The sequence below is a fragment of the Schistocerca cancellata genome, chromosome 5, assembly GCF_023864275.1.
Source record: "Schistocerca cancellata isolate TAMUIC-IGC-003103 chromosome 5, iqSchCanc2.1, whole genome shotgun sequence".
In the NCBI taxonomy this organism is placed as follows: Eukaryota; Metazoa; Arthropoda; class Insecta; order Orthoptera; family Acrididae; genus Schistocerca; species Schistocerca cancellata.
The window spans coordinates 403,175,677-403,194,061 of record NC_064630.1 but is presented as its reverse complement, the minus strand read 5'-3'; the positions used below and the strand labels follow the sequence as shown (position 1 = coordinate 403,194,061).

Sequence of the window (18,385 nt, the reverse complement as noted above, 5' to 3'; positions counted from 1 at the left end):
ATCTAATCTTCAGCATTCTTCTGCAGCACCACATTTCGAAAGCTTCTATTCTCTTCTTGTCTAAACTATTTATCGTCCACGTTTCATTTCCATACGTGGCTACACTCCATCCAAATACTTTCAGAAAAGACTTCCTGACAAATCTATATTCGATAGTAACAAATTTCTCTTCTTCAGAAACGCTTTCCTTGCCATTGTGCCTACATTTTATATCCTCTCTACTTCGACCATCATCAGTTATTTTGCTCCGCAAATAGGAAGACTCATTTACTACTTTAAGCGTCTTATTTCCTAACCTAACACCCTCAGCATCACCCGACTTAATTTGACTACATCCCATTATTCTCCTTTTGCTTTTGTTGCTTTTCATCTTATATCCTCCTTTCGAGACACTGTCCATTCCGTTCAGCTGCCCTTCCAGGTCCTTTGCTGTCTCTGACTGAATTACAAATGTCATCAGCAAACCTCAAAGTTTTTATTTCTTCTCCATAGATTTTAATTCCTACTCCGAATCTTTCTTTTGTTTCCTTTACTGCTTGCTTAATATACAGATTGAATAACAACGGGGATAGGCTACAACCCTGCCTCACTCCCTTCCCAACCACTGCTTCCCTTTCGTGCCCCTCGACTCTTATAACTGCCATCTGGTTTCTGTACAAATTGTATTAAGTATCATATTTTAAATGTATTTTTCCAGTATGAATTGTTTTTTAGATAAATTAATTATGTAGGTATGTGTTAGCACGACATATACTAGTATACAGTCGGAGTTTAAAACATTTCAAATAAGATCGCAAAATGCATAAGATCATAAATTTGAGAATATATATGGTCGAAAGGGCTTATTACACGTTACAAATGACACGAAGACTAAATACGAGAAAGTAGGGCTCATACGGAGGTATTTTTAGCTCGCTCTATTTGCGAGTGGAACAGAAAGAAAGTGTCTAGTAGAGGTACAGGGTACACTCCGCCACGCACCGTACGGGGGAGTATCTATGTAGATGTAAGTGTAGACACAGAAAAAACGACTAATGCACTGAAGTGACTACGTATTAAAGTGACAGTGATCATAATATCTGCGCTGGCCGCTGTGGACGAGTGATTCTAGGCGCTTCAGTCCGGAACCGCGCTGCTGCTACGGTCGCAGGTTCGAATGCTGCCACGGGCATGGATGTGTGTGATGTACTTAGGTTCACGTAGTTCTAAGTCTAGGGGACTGGTGGCCTCAGATGTTAAGTCGCATAGTGCTTAGAGCCATTTGAACCATAATATCTGTACCTATACCTATAATAACCTGTATTTCGACGTTGTTGCGCGAATACCATTAGTCGTGTCTTATAGCAATGATTACTGTAACCATCTGCATGGAAGAGCGTTACTCTCTTATTTGCTAGTAAACTCGAGAAGCATATTTGTAACAGATCTGCTGGGAGAGTCTTACAGGTGAAATGGATAAGCCAAGCAGAACAACCCCGCGGTAGTGTACAACGTACGAAGGAAAAGGAGAACTGAAGGCTGAGGGAAGTACAAACTCCACTCTGTGGGAGAACCTCACGACATCGTCTGTGACGCATAACGGTGTCGGTAACAGCGCACTACAGGGCGTCCGCCGCTCTGCCGCCGTGTTGATGTTGATGTTGATGGCGGGGTGAGGCGCGTCAGACGGGCCTGCGACGTACGGCGGGAGTCACCTCGCACCGTTATTGAGACCCCCGCGAGGCGGCAAGGCTGGCCTTGTTATGCTAATACCGGCGTCGCGCCGAGCGACAACGGCGCGGGAGGCGCAAACCCGCCCCCGCTAAGATACGGCCCGCGTTTAATATGCAGCAACAATAACTTAGCGCGCATATTGCGATCGGCCTACAATATGAGCTGGAATCTGCATTGTCGGGCCAGGATGTTCACCCGCCGTAAGCGCTTCCAAGTCATGGCGGTGCAGCGTCGTCACAAGCGCAGGGCGAAAGTGAATTTAGTTTCCCCTATCCATCACATTATCAGAAAGGCAAGTAATCTGTGTACGAGGGCTGATCATAGTTCTTAACCTTCAACTCGAAACAAATATGGTCTAGTAATTAATATTTCGTTTGTTTGCTGGTATATGTGTGCAGTTCTGCATCACACTGTAATCCCCTCGTCACATTACTACGTATATCGCACCGCTAAAGCAGGCAGTCCATTGATAAACGGAGTATTGTACGGAAATTCGGAAGTTTTCCTTTTGCGTTTGGAAAGGAGCACGTCGGTGTGTACGGCAGCATCGCATCAACACATGACTCAAGGGGTAGATGCCGCAGATGCTTTCACACTGATCAACCGTGTTTGCGTGGCACGGAACGAAGAGGAGGACGGTCTCTACGTCATGAACCGGGAATGGTATGAAAACGCCAAATCACCATCGAGGGGAGTGGAAAACGAGAAAATCACTCATGGATCAGTTATCAACATGCCTGCCAAACCGAGAAAGCACCGGGTATATTGCAGCTGTATCCAGGCCAATCCAGATGACTTCGTTAGCGGCTTAACCGCCATGGACGAATGCTGGGCGTATCGCTATGGCCCCGCGACAGAACTGCAAAAGAAGCAGTGGAAACATACGGATTCACTACCGTCGAAAAAAGTGAAGACCCCATAATTATCGGGCAGGTGATGCCGAGTGTTTTCTTTTTTTTTTCGGACTGCCACGGTGTGGTACTAACAGATAGTGGAAAACCGTCTCAGAACTATATTAGCAAAACTTCCTGACGAGTTTACGGGAGTGTGTCATGTGGAGCGCCGCGGCAAGTTGACTTACGTCGTGTTTCTACTCTACAACAATGTCTAAGCTATTTCTGCATACTGGTTCTTTGGGCAATCAAATTTTGTTTCACCCTCCGTATTCCCAAGTCATGACACCTAGTGATTTCTTTCTCTTTCCTCAGATGCAGAAACCCTTAGGTAGCTGACAAGACTACAGTTCGAACTGAATCCTGCCTCGGGCATGGATGTGTGTGATGTCCTTAGGTTAGTTAGGTTTAAGTAGTTCTAAGTTCTATGGGACTGATGACCTTAGAAGTTAAGTCCCATAGTGCTCAGAGCCATTGTTTTTGCAGTTCGAACTACGTAATAGGAGCCTGGTTCCAAGTAGGCTATGAAGTTCACTGAATCTAACGATATATGTGGATGCACACGAAGAGAGTAATTTAGGACCTGCCGGTATATTGTAAATATAGGTTTACTAGCATTGCTCATGACTATAGCAGAAGTGGATCGGCACATAAAGGGCTTTTGTAGTCTGGGTACGAGACTTTGTCTAAATGTATTCCGAAGAAATTAATGACTAGTTATTGGAGAATTCTTTAAGCTGGTTGAAGAACCAATGAAATAAGTACCAGAAAGAAGAGTACAGTGATTTATCATTATATGCTATGACCAACAATGATGTAGCCATAAACGTTCTATCGTATGTGAAATTTCTAAATGTAAAGAAGACCCAAAATTAACGAAAATTTTTGAATTACGCGTGTTGGATATCACGGAACGTTTGTATGAATTCCATCTCCTCAGTACTGTGCACCGTATCTAAATCAATTGTCCTAAAATTTTACTCATTCGTGTAAGCAGTTTTTAAAGTAGTCCGAATCAGGGCAGCGCAGTGCCTTCAGAAATTTTTATTCCATGTTTTCTACGATTTGAAAGTGATTTCCTTTTAAGTCAAATGTTATCTTAGCGATCAGGAAAAAGGAACAGGGAGATAGATTCGGTGGGCACGGAAGAAACGAAAATGTTGTCATATCTTCGGCAAAACCGAGTGAGGTGGCGCAGTGGTTAGCACACTGGACTCGCTTTCGGGAGGACGACGGTTCAGTGCCGCGTCCGGCCATCCTGATTTAGGTTTTCCGTGATTTCCCTAAATCGCTCCTGGCAAATGCCGGGATGGTTCCCCCGAAAGGGCACGGCTGACTTTCTTTCCCATCCTTCCCTAATCCGATGAGACCGATGACCTCGCTGTTTGGTCTCTTCCCCCGAAACAACCCAACCCCAACCCTCTTCGGCAAAATCTATCTCGCACTCAACATGCTGTGAAGGTAGCATTGTGCCGACAGAGAAGCCAATGCGATGAACACCACAATGCAGGCGATCAACTTTATTCACAGTGCATCAGACGAAGATTTTATCACTTGAACATTACCATGAGTAAAAATTCATCCTGGATTAACCCGTTCATGCCTGTAAAAAATAAGAAATACTGTTTTAGCTTACTGATTTGTTTTCTTCGGTAACGAAGCAGTAAGCCCAACGCCTTATACTAATACCCTGACGGACTCCGTAACGAACCGCGGGTTTGCTACGGTCGCAGGTTCGAATCCTGCCTCGGGCATGGGTGTGTGTGATGTCCTTAGGTTAGTTAGGTTTAAGTAGTTCTGAGTTCTAGGGGACTTATGACCTAAGATGTTGAGTGCCATAGTGATCAGAGCCATTTGAACCATTTTTTGGACTCCGTAACAGGAAAAAGACCTTGCTGTCAACAGGTTTCTTGGTGTCATTTTGCTCACTTAGAACTTGGACGCGCACAGGCTAGGAACGTGCTTCATATTCTTGTATGGACATACAGGCTTCTGTTTTCAGTGGCTTCCGTAATTCCCTTAAAGGAGTTTGTCGTATAGATGATTGGAAAGGACACTATCGATGTTTTCCCCAATGGTACCCCATTTTGAGCTTGTGCTCGTTCTATAATGATGTCCTCGTTGACAGGACGTTAAACTTTGTCTTGCTTTCCGTGTTAGCACTTTAATCTGCCATATCCGTAGCTGCAAAATGGCCGATCATTTGTAACATGTAGCTGTGGGTTCGCCACCCCCCACAGTTAACAGTCACTGAATTGATTGAAGAAATCCTGCACTAGAGAGCCTTAACAGTGGAACACGCTACTACCATAGTATGCCCACACAAAAGCAATTCCCTTCACTCCTCCTGTCCTCCCTGGTAAATTCTCTTAATATTTTCGTTTAGAAATTGGTCGTTGATGAGAATCAGTTTTAGCAGAAAAGATGATTTAGACAAAAGATCGGCGATTCCTGTGTGATTAACTGTATGTGAGACAGAAGGGGTATTTCGGGGATAAAATGACGCTGAAATACGCATCCATTTAGTAACCACTGAGAGCTGTAGAAAGCCCCATTGTCTGAAGTCTGGACGGCGTTAATTCGTAGGTTAGGGGGTGCTTCATTACTGCGCGTAGCGGAATGGACCTCGTGTTGCTGGAGGCGTCGCCATGTCAGCTGCGGCGTGCAGGCGACAGGACCAGTACCATCAATCGCCGAAGGCGGGCCGCGTGCCGCCGACCTGGGATCGAAGCCAGGCGATGGTCCTGTGCGCTGTCACCGGCTGCCGCTCACATGTGTCGGCGCCGTGTATCGATCAGAGGTACAGGGCTTCAGCCGGGGATACCGCTCTACACCCTTTACACATCTATGTGAACAGCTGACGCTGGCTACGCTCGCTAGGCGTGAGGAAAAATAGGAAACGATGAAAAGAAGCGAAGTGACTGAGGCTCCCCACGTCATCTAAATAATAAAAACGTTCTTTTCACATAACCTGTGGCGTTATCGCTAGGGTAAGTCCTCATATAGCTGAACTCTTAACGATAGGTGTTGAAGTTTGGTTTTAGACGAAAAATAGGGACGACAGATTCTAATCCACTGGTATCCACCAGAGAGCTATGACGAAATTAACAGAGATAGACTTGATTGATCTGGACAAGGCATTTGGTAGTATTAGCTAGAAGAAACTTCAGAATTTTGAAATTGGAAATATAGAAGAGCTGTACTAAACATACACGAAACAAAAGTACGGGGACAGAAAATAATGGAGAACAGTGTAATGCGGAAATTAGGTAAAAAGTAAGATACGAATATTAATTTTCCTCTTATTTGATTAATATTTTCGTCGAAAAAGCTAGACGGATCTTCATAGGAGAAACACTGGAGTTAAAGTAAATGGCATTCTCGTTCACTGCTTAAGATTTGCAGACGATATTGCCTTAATACCTGATAATAAAAAACATACTCAAAATATTCTTTATAAATTCTCAACAATTATAAAAATTTAGAACATAAAATTAACAGTTGAAGAACCAAAATTATGATATTAACAAATAAGAAATGAGGACGCCTAACATCAAACTTGTAACAAATAAAATAAAAAGTTAATAAATCCTGTTAGTTAGCTGCTTTAACTACTGAAGCCAACAAATATTGCTTGGAAATAGTGAAAATAATTCAAATAGCTGGAAATGCATTCAATGAACGGAGGACTGTCGGTGAACGAGGTCGATAAAGGACGTTAAAAAAGATGCACGATCAACATGTGTGCGTATTGCTGAAGATGGTATGAACTGAGAATAAAGGCCTACTATATGTTCACGTTTCTTTTTGTCGTACCGCAACACTATTTGACGGCTATTTCTGTTATGTTCTTGCGCTCACTACACAAACCCGTGACTTCTCGCTCACATCTTCTTCGCGTTTCCCTTATTTCTCTCTATTTATCCAGCCTTACAAGAGTTGAACATTACGGAAGAATGGCTTGAAGGAGGGTACTGAAACTGACTCTGTCGTGGATAGATTACACTTCTGTTCTCTTGATAACTCTTGTGGCGTCCTCCACAAGGCTAGACTTATGCATTCGTCCAGGCTTAAAGCACTGTGAGTAGAAATTTCTCGACACTGGGCATTTGTGACTGATTCCAGGAAATGATCACCTACTGCGTATTCCAGTGATATCTGGTCAAACTGCCTATTTACACCTGTTACATTACATTCATTTATGTTGAGGGTTAGATGCCAATCATTGCACCAAGCGCCGATCACCTTCAGATTGCGTATTATCTAATAGTTTTCTAACAGCATGACCAGCCAGTCAACATCTACATACAAGTAGTATGTACGAAGATGATGCGATGGAATTAATATGGCAAGGCTACACACTGTTTAGTGAAGTAGAAGAATAGAAAATTCTGTAAGTTAGCAGCGATGATACACCTCATGTCATAGACACGGCCTACCACAATTTAAAAGACGTCTGTCACTGCACATTATTAGTCGTAACGAGAGTTCAGAATTGTCGGGTCAAAAATAAATATTAGACAGTGGCAAATACATGTGTCATTCGTTTTCTGCACCCTATTCATGCTTCATGCATTTAGCACCCATACACACAAGTTAGTCGCCGTCTCATTTGTGCTATTATAGAATCTGTTCAGTTTAGACAAGACGTGAAATGTCGTAGTTGTGAATTTCATGAGGATAGTGAACCGTCCCCTTAGAACAATTTATACACGACTGTGCTTAACCTGACACACAATATTTTTTAGCGCAACGCAATCTGACTTTCAATAATCCCTACAAAAGAATGGCCCTGACTAACATTAACCTATACGTTTCACAAATCACTTACCTCACCAAAACTCTTCGTTACTCGAACTACTGCAATACAGCGAGCGCCACTACTGTCAGCTAAATAAAAGGTTCAAATTACGGAAGACACTAACTACTGATAGGGATAGTTAGCAAATGAAAGATTTTAATAGAGCACAAACAATGTATTTACCTTAATAATCATAGTATATATAGCAGTTCATGACAAATTTCAAAACTCCGCCATCTCTCTCCCCACATCCACCACTGCTGGCGGCTCACCTCCAACTGCGCAACGCTACGCGCTGTTCACATCCAGCTGCCGCTGCCCAACACTACAATGGTAGACAACAATGCAAACTAGCCACAGACTGCACACAGCACAGCCAGTGATTGTCATACCGAGCGCTACGTAACGTTGCCGATAAGAAAACATAAACAGCCTACTTACATAGCCCCCATGCTCCTCACAAAAAAATTGTACAAATTGTTTTGGGCAGTGGCCGATAATGATTTGATAAAATTTTTCATAATTGTAATTACAATAACAAAGAAATCAAATGCACACACTTATTGATACAATGTTGGTCAAAAGCTAAAATTTTCTCACAGTCCATAAAGATAGTCCTGATCATTCATCATAATAGTAATTACAGTTTTCTTTTTTCACAAAGTCTCATTAGTAAAAGAAATTGCACACAGAAGTAGTGGATTTCCATGCAGTCTTGAAGAAGTAGTGTTGTCCTTCCAACGGAAAGACAGTGCTGACTCTTGACATGCTGACAGGTAATGGGCCACAACAGCGCAAACCCACAGCAGAGTCATTCGACGTTTTGAAGAATATTGGTAGGTAGGTCATCACAGAGTAGACCCACTGTAGTCCTGGTAGAGAGTATGGTATTGGTCGGCCACCAGAGGCGCAGACCCACTGCAGTCCTTGTAGAAATAATGGTATTGGTGGGCCATCAAAGATGCAGACCCACTGTAGTCCTTGTAGAGATAATGGTATTGGTGGGTCATCAAAGATGCAGACCCACTGTAGTCCTTGTAGAGATGGCCAGCAGCCATCTGTTGTGACTGGGGACGTTTCAATAGGAGTAATCTTCGTGTTGGCTGAATTACGGGCCACCCATAATACGCAGTGAGAAAGTTGTCCATTAGTGTGAAGAAAGTGCCTAGGGTGCCAGACTTGGGGCTTGGGTACAGTTGGGTTGAAAGTAGATTGGATTACCGAACAGCGGTCGCAAGCGAGTGCCAAAAATGCTAACTGAATATTCTAAACATTAAGAAAACTTGTTATTGAACACATTCACCCACAATGTGCAACACCTCAAGTTACACACTAAAAAATAGAAACTGACACTGCAAGCAACTTCTGTAACAAAAAAATGGTTCAAATGACTCTGACCACTATCGGACTTAACTTCTGAGGTCATCAGTCCCCTAGAACTTAGAACTACTTAAACCTAACTAACCTAAGGACATCACACACACCCATGCCCGAGGCAGGATTCGAACCTGCGACCGTAGCGGTCGCGCAGTTTCAGACTGTAGCGCCTAGAACCGCTCGGCCACCCCGGCAGGCATAGATTAGTTATACAAAAGTATTCTTTAATTGTGAGAAAAGCAAATAACTTTAGAAATGTTTGATGCAGCACTGGACGCAGTACATGGTGAAGTTTTATTTACAAATGTGTAATGTGGCTTTTATAATACGACAAAAGTCCCATCTGCAATCCGTTTCCTGCCACATCCTATAAACAAAATCTTGATTATGTTGGCAACTGCTTGTGTTATTTGTTGTTGCACCTCGTGGACGTTCCCCGGAACCGGAGGAACAAACACTCTGCCTTTAATATAATCCCACACCCAGAGATGGATTGGGGTTAAATCAGGTGATTGTGGTCGTCAATCAATCACTACAGTCTTATGGATATACATGTCAGCTTCACGATGATAATGTGCTGGCGCTCCATCTTGCTGGAAAATAAATTATGCGCCCATATCCTGTTGCTATTGAGGCATTAGATATTATTAAAGCATGTCCAGTTACGGTATGCCGGTTACAGTTGACTCGTCAAAAGAAAAGGACAGTAAATCTTGTTAGAGTTTACAATGAAAAAACGTTTCATCTTAGGTGAGTCAAGTACCTGATCGACTACGTGACACGGTTTCTATTCAGCCCATATTCGAACATTAAGAGGACTCACTTTACCGCAGGTATGGACGGTGGCTTTGTCACTGAAGACAGTTTTACTCAGAAAGTCACCTTCAGTCTGCATTTCGTTAAACATTTCTACATAAAACTCGTTTCTTTGTCACTTTCTTTTAAAGCTTGCAACAGTTCCAATTGGTAGGGTTTGAATGCCAGGCGTTTTCTTAATACCTTCCACACTGTAACACTACGCGTATTCAATTCCAAGCTGGCATGTCCCGTTGATTTGCCCGTACTACATGAAAGACTGCCGTGTTTGGTTAGCAGTAATTTTAAAAATATTTTGTGGTAAAACCTTCTAAAAAATTATAGAGTCCACTTGAAGCTGCCAATCCTTATTTATTGTGGAATTAAGCTACAACTGGTTTCGCGATAATGAATCGCATCTTCAATATACATTTCGCTCGATTACACAGAACCATTAAACCAATACGGTCTGCCAATGTGATGTAAGACACATCTTTTTTAACCGTGAGTAAATTAATCTGCGGCTGCCCACGTAGGAAACTTATGCTGCTGAACTTAATAATTGTTATGTCAGAGACTGCTAATCAGCGTCCTATGTGATTCACAGCCAGTTTCGGTGAACCGACTGAATTAATTACTAACATTTTGTCTTTGAGGTGATAAGTTGCAATATTTAGTTCTGAATTGTCTCTGAACTTTAGTAGCGGGTTTGTATTCATGAAACCATAAACAACGTTGAGCACCCTGTGCACAGTTATACGACTGCTGGAAATACACATTCGCGCATGCCACCTAGCGGGAACTTCGGGAAGTAACAGTGTTGGACGGGAACAAAACTTGAAGATATACTGTCTTCAGTATTGTATCAAACATTTCTGTAAGTAATCTACCTTTTTCACAATTAAGGATTACTTTTATACAGCTCTAACGGTAGCACTACAAGTGCACCTCAGATGTGTGATGGGATTCTTCTTTGTGTTCATGTTGCACATTAATGACCTCACAGATTATGTTAATACTAACATCTACATCTACGTCTACATGATTACTCTGCAATTCACATTTAAGTGCTTGGGAGAGGGTACATCGAACCACAATCATACTATCTCTCTACCATTCCACTCCCGAACAGCGCGCGGGAAAAGCGAACACCTAAACCTTTCTGTTCGAGCTCTGATTTCCTTTATTATATTTAGATGATCATTCAATCCGATGTAGGATGGGCTCAACAAAATATTTTCGCATTCGGAAGAGGAATTTGGTGACTGAAATTTCGTAAATAGATCTTCCCGCGACGAAAAACGTCTTTGCTTTAATGACTTTCATCACAACTCGCGTATGATATCTGCCACACTCTCTCCCCTATTACGTGATAATACAAAACGAGCTGCACTTTTTTGCACCCTCTCGATGTCCTCCGTCAATCCCACCTGGTAAGGATCCCACACCGCGCAGCAATATTCTACCAGAGGACGAACGAGTGTAGTGTAAGCTGTCTCTTTAGTGGACTTGTTGCATCTTCTAAGTGTCCTGCCAAGGAAACGCAACCTTTGGCTCGCCTTCTCCACAATATTATCTATGTTGTCTTTCCAACTGAAGTTGTTCGTAATTTTAACACCCAGGTACTTAGTTGAATTGACAGCCTTGAGAATTGTACTATTTATCGAGTAATCGAATTCCAACGGATTTCTTTTGGAACTCATGTGGATCACCTCACACTTTTCGATATTTAGCGTCAACTGCCACCTGCCACACCATGCAGCAATCTTTTCTAAATCGCTTTGCAACTGATACTGGTCTTCGGGTGACCTTACTAGACGGTAAATTACAGCATCATCTGCGAACAACCTAAGAGAACTGCTCAGATTGTCACTCAGGTCATTTACAGAGATCAGGAACAGCAGAGGTCCCAGGACGCTTCCCTGGGGAACACCTCGGACCTTTTGCAGATGGTACCATTATCTGTAAAGAAGTAGATCTGGAAAACGCTGCTTGGGCATTCAGTATGATTTTGATTATATTTCAGAGTGCTGCGAAACTTGGAAACTTGCTTTAAATGTTCAGAAATGTAAAAATTCTGCTCATCAGGAAGCGCAAAAGTAGTATCCTTTAAAGACGACATCAGTAAGTTACTACTGGAATCGGTCGATTCGCACAAATAGGTAAATGTAATAATTCGTGGGGATATGAAACTGAATCATCAAATAGGCTCCATCGTGGGTAAAGCAAGTAACTGGAATTGTGTCATTGGTAGGATACTGGGGAAACGCAGTCAGCCTGCAAAGGAGAATGCCTATAGAACACTAGTGCGACGCACCCGAGAATAATGGCTCAAATGTTTAAAACCAAAATCAAATTGGGCTAACAGGGCGTATAGCAGGCATACAGAGAGTGCAAGAACGAATGGTCACAGATTTCTTTGATTGTTGACCCTCGAGAGAGCAACGCGGAAATACGAAGAACTGGCACCGACAGACGTCATAAAATGTCATAAGCAGTATTAAGTGATGAATCTGGAAGTATGCTGCAGCCCTTTACGTATCAGTCCCATAGGGTATACAGTAGTAAGGTTAGACTAATCAGACGATGTTATATGGGCATTTAAATAAGCATTCTTACCGCACTCCGCACCAGAAATGTGCACTCCGTTTTCAGGCCACGAGTGGCGTACCGTGACCATCCGACCGCTGTGTCATCCTCAGTGGAGGATGCGGATAGGAGGGGCGTGGGGTCAGCACACCACTCTCCCGGTCGTTATGATGGTATTCTTGACCGAAGTCGCTACTATTCGGTCGAGTAGCTCCTCAAGTGGCATCACGAGGCTGAGTGCACCCAGAAAAATGGCAACAGCGAATGGCGACCCGGATGGTCACCCATCCAAGTGCCGACCACGCCCGACAGCGCTTAACTACGGTGATCTCACGGGAACCAGTGTATCCACTGCGGCAAGGCCGTTGCCGCACCAGAAATGTACAGGAAGATATTCTGATAGGTAGCAATTGTTCTGTGCTAGAGCCACGAAATGAATTTTCAATTTGAATTCATAAACTGAAGAGTCAAAGAGATTGGTGCACTTGCCTAATATCGTGTAGGCCCAAGCGAGCACGCAGAAGTGCCAGAACACGGTGTGCCATGGACTTGAATAATGTCTGAAGTAGTACTGAGGGAACTGACACCACGAATCCTGCAAGGCTGTCCATAAATCCGTAAGAGTATGAAGGAGTAGAGATCTCCTCTAAACAGCACGTTGCACGGAATTACAGATATGCACAATGACTTTCATTTCTCGGGAGTTTGGTGACCAGTGGAAGTGTTTCAACTATGAAGAGTGTTCCTGGAGCCACTTTGTAGCAATTTCTGGACTTGTGGGGTGTTACATTCTTCTGCTGGAATTGCCGAAGTCCGTCTGTCGTAATCCACAATGGACATGAATGGATGAAGGTGATCAGACAGGATGCTTACGTACGTGACACCTGTCCCAGCCGTGTCTAGACGTATCAGGGGTCCCATATCACTCCAACTGCACACACCCCACACCATTACAGAGCGTCCACCAGCTTGAACAGTCACCTGCTGACATGCAGGTCCATGAATTCATGCTGTGTCTCCATACCTCTTAGACGTCCATCCGCGCGATATAATTGGAAACGAGACTCCTGTGACCAGACAACCTGTTTCCAGTCCACAACAGTCCAATGTCGGTGTTGACGGGCCCAAACGAGGCGTAAAACTTTGTGTCATGCAGCCATTACGGATACACGAGAGGCCTTCGGCTCCGAAAGTCCATATCGATGATGTTTCGTTGAATGGTTCGCACGCTGACACTTGTTGATGGCCCAGCATTGAAACCTGCAGTAATTTGCGGAAGGGTTGTACTTCTGTCACCTTGAATGATTCTCCTCAGTCGTCGTTGGTCCCGTTCTTGCAGTAGCGATGTCGGAGGTTTGATGTTTTACCGGATTTCCGATATTCACGGTACACTCGTAAATTGTCATGCGGGAAAATCCCCCACTTCATCGCTACATCGGAGACGTTATGTCCCATCGCTCGTGCGCCGACTGTAAAACCACGTTGAAACTCACTTAAATCTTGAGAACCTGGCACTGTTGCAGCAGTAACCGACCTAAGGACTGCGCCACACGCTTGTTGTCTTATACAGGGTGTTACAAAAGGTACGGCCAAACTTTCAGGAAACATTCCTCACACACAAACAAAGAAAAGATGTTACGTGGACATGTGTCCGGAAACGCTTAATTTCCATGTTAGAGCTCATTTTAGTTTCGTCAGTGTGTACTGTACTTCCTCGATTCACCGCCATGATTTCATACGGGATACTCTACCTGTGCTGCTAGAACATGTGCCTTTACAAGTACTACACAACATGTGGTTCATGCACGATGAAGCTCCTGTACATTTCAGTAGAAGTGTTCGTGTGCTTCTCAACAACAGATTCGGTAACCGATGGATTGGTAGAGGCTGACCAATTCCATGGCCTCCACGCTCTCCTGACCTCAACCCTCTTGACTTTCATTTATGGGAACATTTGAAAGCTCTTGTCTACGCAACCCCGGTACTAAATGTAGAGACTCTTCGTGCTCGTATTGTGGACGGCTGTGATACAATACGCCATTCTCCAGGGCTGCATCAGCGCATCAGGGATTCCATGCGACGGAGGGTGTATGCATGTATCCTCGCTAACGGAGGACATTTTGAACATTTCCTGTAACAAAGTGTTTGAAGTCACGCTGGTACGTTCTGTTGCTGTGTGTTTCCATTCCATGATTAATGTGATTTTAAGAGAAGTAATAAAATGAGCTCTAACATGGAAAGTAAGCGTTTCCGGACACATGTCTACATAACATATTTTCTTTCTTTGTGTGTGAGGAATGTTTCCTGAAAGTTTGGCCGTACCTTTTTGTAACAGCCTGTATAGGCGTTGCCGACCGCAGCGCCGTATTCTGCCTGTTAATTTGTCTCCGTATTTTGAGAACCATGTCTATACCAGTTTCTTTGGCGCTTCAGTGTATTTAACACCTACGATGAAAGATCACTTTTATTCTGAACAGCGACTGTATTCTGGATGTGTTACTAAAGGAGGAAAATAAATTCCTCATTATGTGTCCCATCACTGCAGATGCACGCAAAGCTCGAACTCTTACGGGTGTAATAATCGTTGAGATGCCGCGAGTAGTGAGGCTAATGGGTAGGAGCAGAACATCAGTAGTGTGTGGTATAAGTCGAGAATTTGGGTCTGATAGGAGGCGCGCCAAGGCAGTCCGTGCGATTGTGGTGACCGTCCCATTGATATAATTCAATGCCTTTTAGTAACTAATGCTTTTAAGTCCGTAGTGTATTGATTCGTAGTGGCTGTAAGATCAAAAGTGGTGTCTATTCTTCTGTCCGAAAGAACAGACACCACACACAATATTAGTGACAAAGGGTCCCGGGAAATGGGATTCGATATACGACCTAGTTACGGGTACAGACTCGCTTGTAGAGACGTGTCTGTCGAGCGGATGGTCTGGTTGAGCAGCGTCCGTACGGATGTCGGCGCCAAGGAGACGCGCTGTTGTTGCCCCAGAGGGACGGCAGCAGGATTCCGGCGTGTATTGCGCTGCGGAGGATGAATGTGGCCCCGGCTGAACAATGAGGTGCGTGCGCCGGCCGTAACGAGGGGCCTTGTGTCGGGGGCTGCGCTCGACCGTTGACCGGACAACCGGGCCGGCGTGCCTGTTGATCGGCGAGAAGCGACAGGACGCCCGGCACGTGGGGACGGCACCGGGAACAGGGGCAGGCCACACCGTCTGCGGTCCGCAGCAGTCTGTGCGTGGCTTAGCGCCGCTTGTACGGGATTTCCGGCCGGGACCGTACGTGGCTGGCGCCGCTACTGCGGTATGAGCCCGGCTTAACACGCCGCTGGCTTTCACGGCTCCCAGCCAGCGGCGTCCTGTCGTGTTCAGGGCTCGGTTCCAGCTAACGCCGTTCTCGTGGTGTCCGTCTTACACACCTCACGGTGTCTCTTTCTGTCCATTTCTGTGACCCAACTGGATGCTGATTCGAGGAACTCTAAATCAACTTTCCTCTTTTAATGCTCCACTCCCCGATGTTTATACATATGTTGCAGTCAAAACCCGTTTTTAGTTAGAGCGCTTTCTTCCTAGTTAAAACTAGTTTTGGCTGGCTCTGAGCACTATGGGACTCAACTGCTGTGGTTATAAGTCCCCTAGAACTTAGAACTACTTAAACCTAACTAACCTAAGGACAGCACACAACACCCAGCCATCACGAGGCAGAGAAAATCCCTGACCCCGCCGGGAATCGAACCCGGGATAAAACTAGTTTTAACTGACTTTCGCTTCTGACCAACAGTAAATTCTAGTTGTAACTAAGTCTGTCAGTATCAACTAGTTTCAACTAGTAAGAACGCATTCTAACTAAACTAAACAGAAATAGTTTTCACTAAATTTATGTAGGGGCAAATATTAAAATAAAGATCAACTACGTGTTGATTGAAATAAGAAACAGCATTTTTGTATTGTGCAATGCAATATTTCTTGAGAATATTGATCGTACATCTGAGTCATTAATATTAACTACAGCAATACAAAAATAACCATACACTGCAGAAACATTTTAAGGAACATTACAGAACCATATTAACAGTATTAGTTACGAAAGTGGAAACAAAATAATCATAGAGTAAAAATATGTTAATCACTCATAAATTTGACAAAAGTTGCTACAGTCTTAATAAAAGAGAAACGTACCAAAAAAATTTAACAATTAAATTTTGATTATTTGTTATTGCAAGGCAAACTGTCGTGACATTTTTCCTGCAAAAGTAGCTTTTTGAAATATATGCCTTCTTACACACACAACGAACAAATCCTTGTCCTGATCCTAAGGCTACCATCTTGGCAGCAGTTCTTAATGATACCTTGTCTGTGGCACGTCTTCCAGCAGCAAGAATTTCTCTTTGGACGCGTCGAGTTAGGATCTGGAAGAGAACTTTGAATTAGCTTGTTTGAAAAGCGATTAGGTGTTTAATACATGTTATAAAATATATTACAGTGTAAGTATTAAAACTTAAAATATTAGATAATTACTTGAATAGTTAGCAACATTTTCATAGCATTAAATCAATGAAGTAATGAATATGTCTGAAATTTGTCCTTAATTATTGTAATCAATACAGAAATACATAGCTGCAATACAATTTGTCCAGTATCTAATATTTCGTTCCAATCTTGTGCAAGCCCTGTTCATCTTTCTGAAGAACTGTCCTTAAACTGACACACAATATTTTTAGCGCAACGCAATCTGACTTTCAATAATCCCTACAAAAGAATGGCCCTGACTAACATTAACCTATACCTTTCATAAATCACTTACCTCACAAAAATCTTCGTTACTCGAACTACTGAAATTTTTGAAAGATTTTAATATAGAACAAACAATGTACTTACCTTAATAGTGTTGAAAAATCATAATATACATAGCAGTTCATGACATCCAGTCTTACAAATTTCAAAACTCCGCCATTTCTCTCCCCACATCCACCACTGCTGGCGGCTCACCTCCAACTGCGCAACGCTACGCGCTGTTAACATCCAGCTGCCCAACACTACAATGGCGGACAAAAATGCAAACTAGCTGCAGACTGCACACAGCACAGCCAGTGATTTTCATACAGAGCGCTACGTAAAGTTGCCAATAAGAAAACATAAACAGCCTATTTACATAGCCCTCATGCTCCCCACAAAAAATTTTACAAATTGTTTTGGGCAGTGGCCAATAATGATTTGATAAAATTTTTCATAATTACAATAACAAAGATATCAAATGCACACACTTATTGATACAGTGTTGGTCAAAAGCTAAAATTTCCTCACAGCCCATAAAGACAGTCCTGATAATTCATCACAGTAAAATTGCAGTGTTTTTCTCAAAGTCTGAGCAGTAAAAGAAAATGCACACGGAAGTAGTGGATTTCCATGCAGTCTTGAAGAAGTAGTGCTGTCCTTCCAACGGAAAGACAGTGCTGACTCTCGACATGCAGACAGGTAATGGGCCACAACAGAGCAAACCCACAGCAGAGTCATTCGACGTTTTGAAGAATATTGGTAGGTAGGTCATCACAGAGTAGACCCACTGTAGTCCTGGTAGAGATTATGGTATTGGTGGGCCACCAGAGGACCAGACCCACTGCAGTCCTTGTAGAAATAATGGTACTGGTGCGTCAGCAAAGGTGTAGACCCACTGTAGTCATTGTAGAAATAATGGTATTGGTGAGTCAGCAAAGGTGTAGACCCACTGTAGTCCTTGTAGAAATAATGGTATTGGTGGGTCATCAAAGATGCAGACCCACTGTAGTCCTTGTAGAGATGGCCAGCAGCCATCTGTTGTGACTGTGCAGGTGCACAATCACCATAAGGATAATATAGCAAGTCCATGAACCACCACTTGTGCACTCACAAAGTTTTTGGAATTGTCCTTAGAACCAGCAATGCTGTTAACCAGTCCCTTTGCTGAATTATTAACACACGTGCAAGCACTAACAGTCCCACCTTCTCACATATTGTCCATATACTTTGACCAACAGAAACGTGTGCAGTGAAATGTAACTTACAAGTTACTTAATTTGATGAACTGGTGTTGTAACCTCCCCATAAAATTTTGAAAATACAAAAATTAAATGTAAATGGGAATAGAGCTAAGTGTAACCTTCCCGCAAAAATGAAAGAAAATAATTAATTAAATGTAAATGGACATCGTGCTAAATGTAACCTCCCCGTAAAAATATTAA

The 18,385-nt window shown here is 43.2% G+C and overlaps 1 pseudogene; it reads right to left on the bottom strand.

The window, feature by feature from the left end:
- Positions 1 to 12,420: 12,420 nt before the first annotated feature.
- Positions 12,421 to 12,538, bottom strand: LOC126189383 (5S ribosomal RNA; annotated as a pseudogene).
- Positions 12,539 to 18,385: the final 5,847 nt, after the last annotated feature.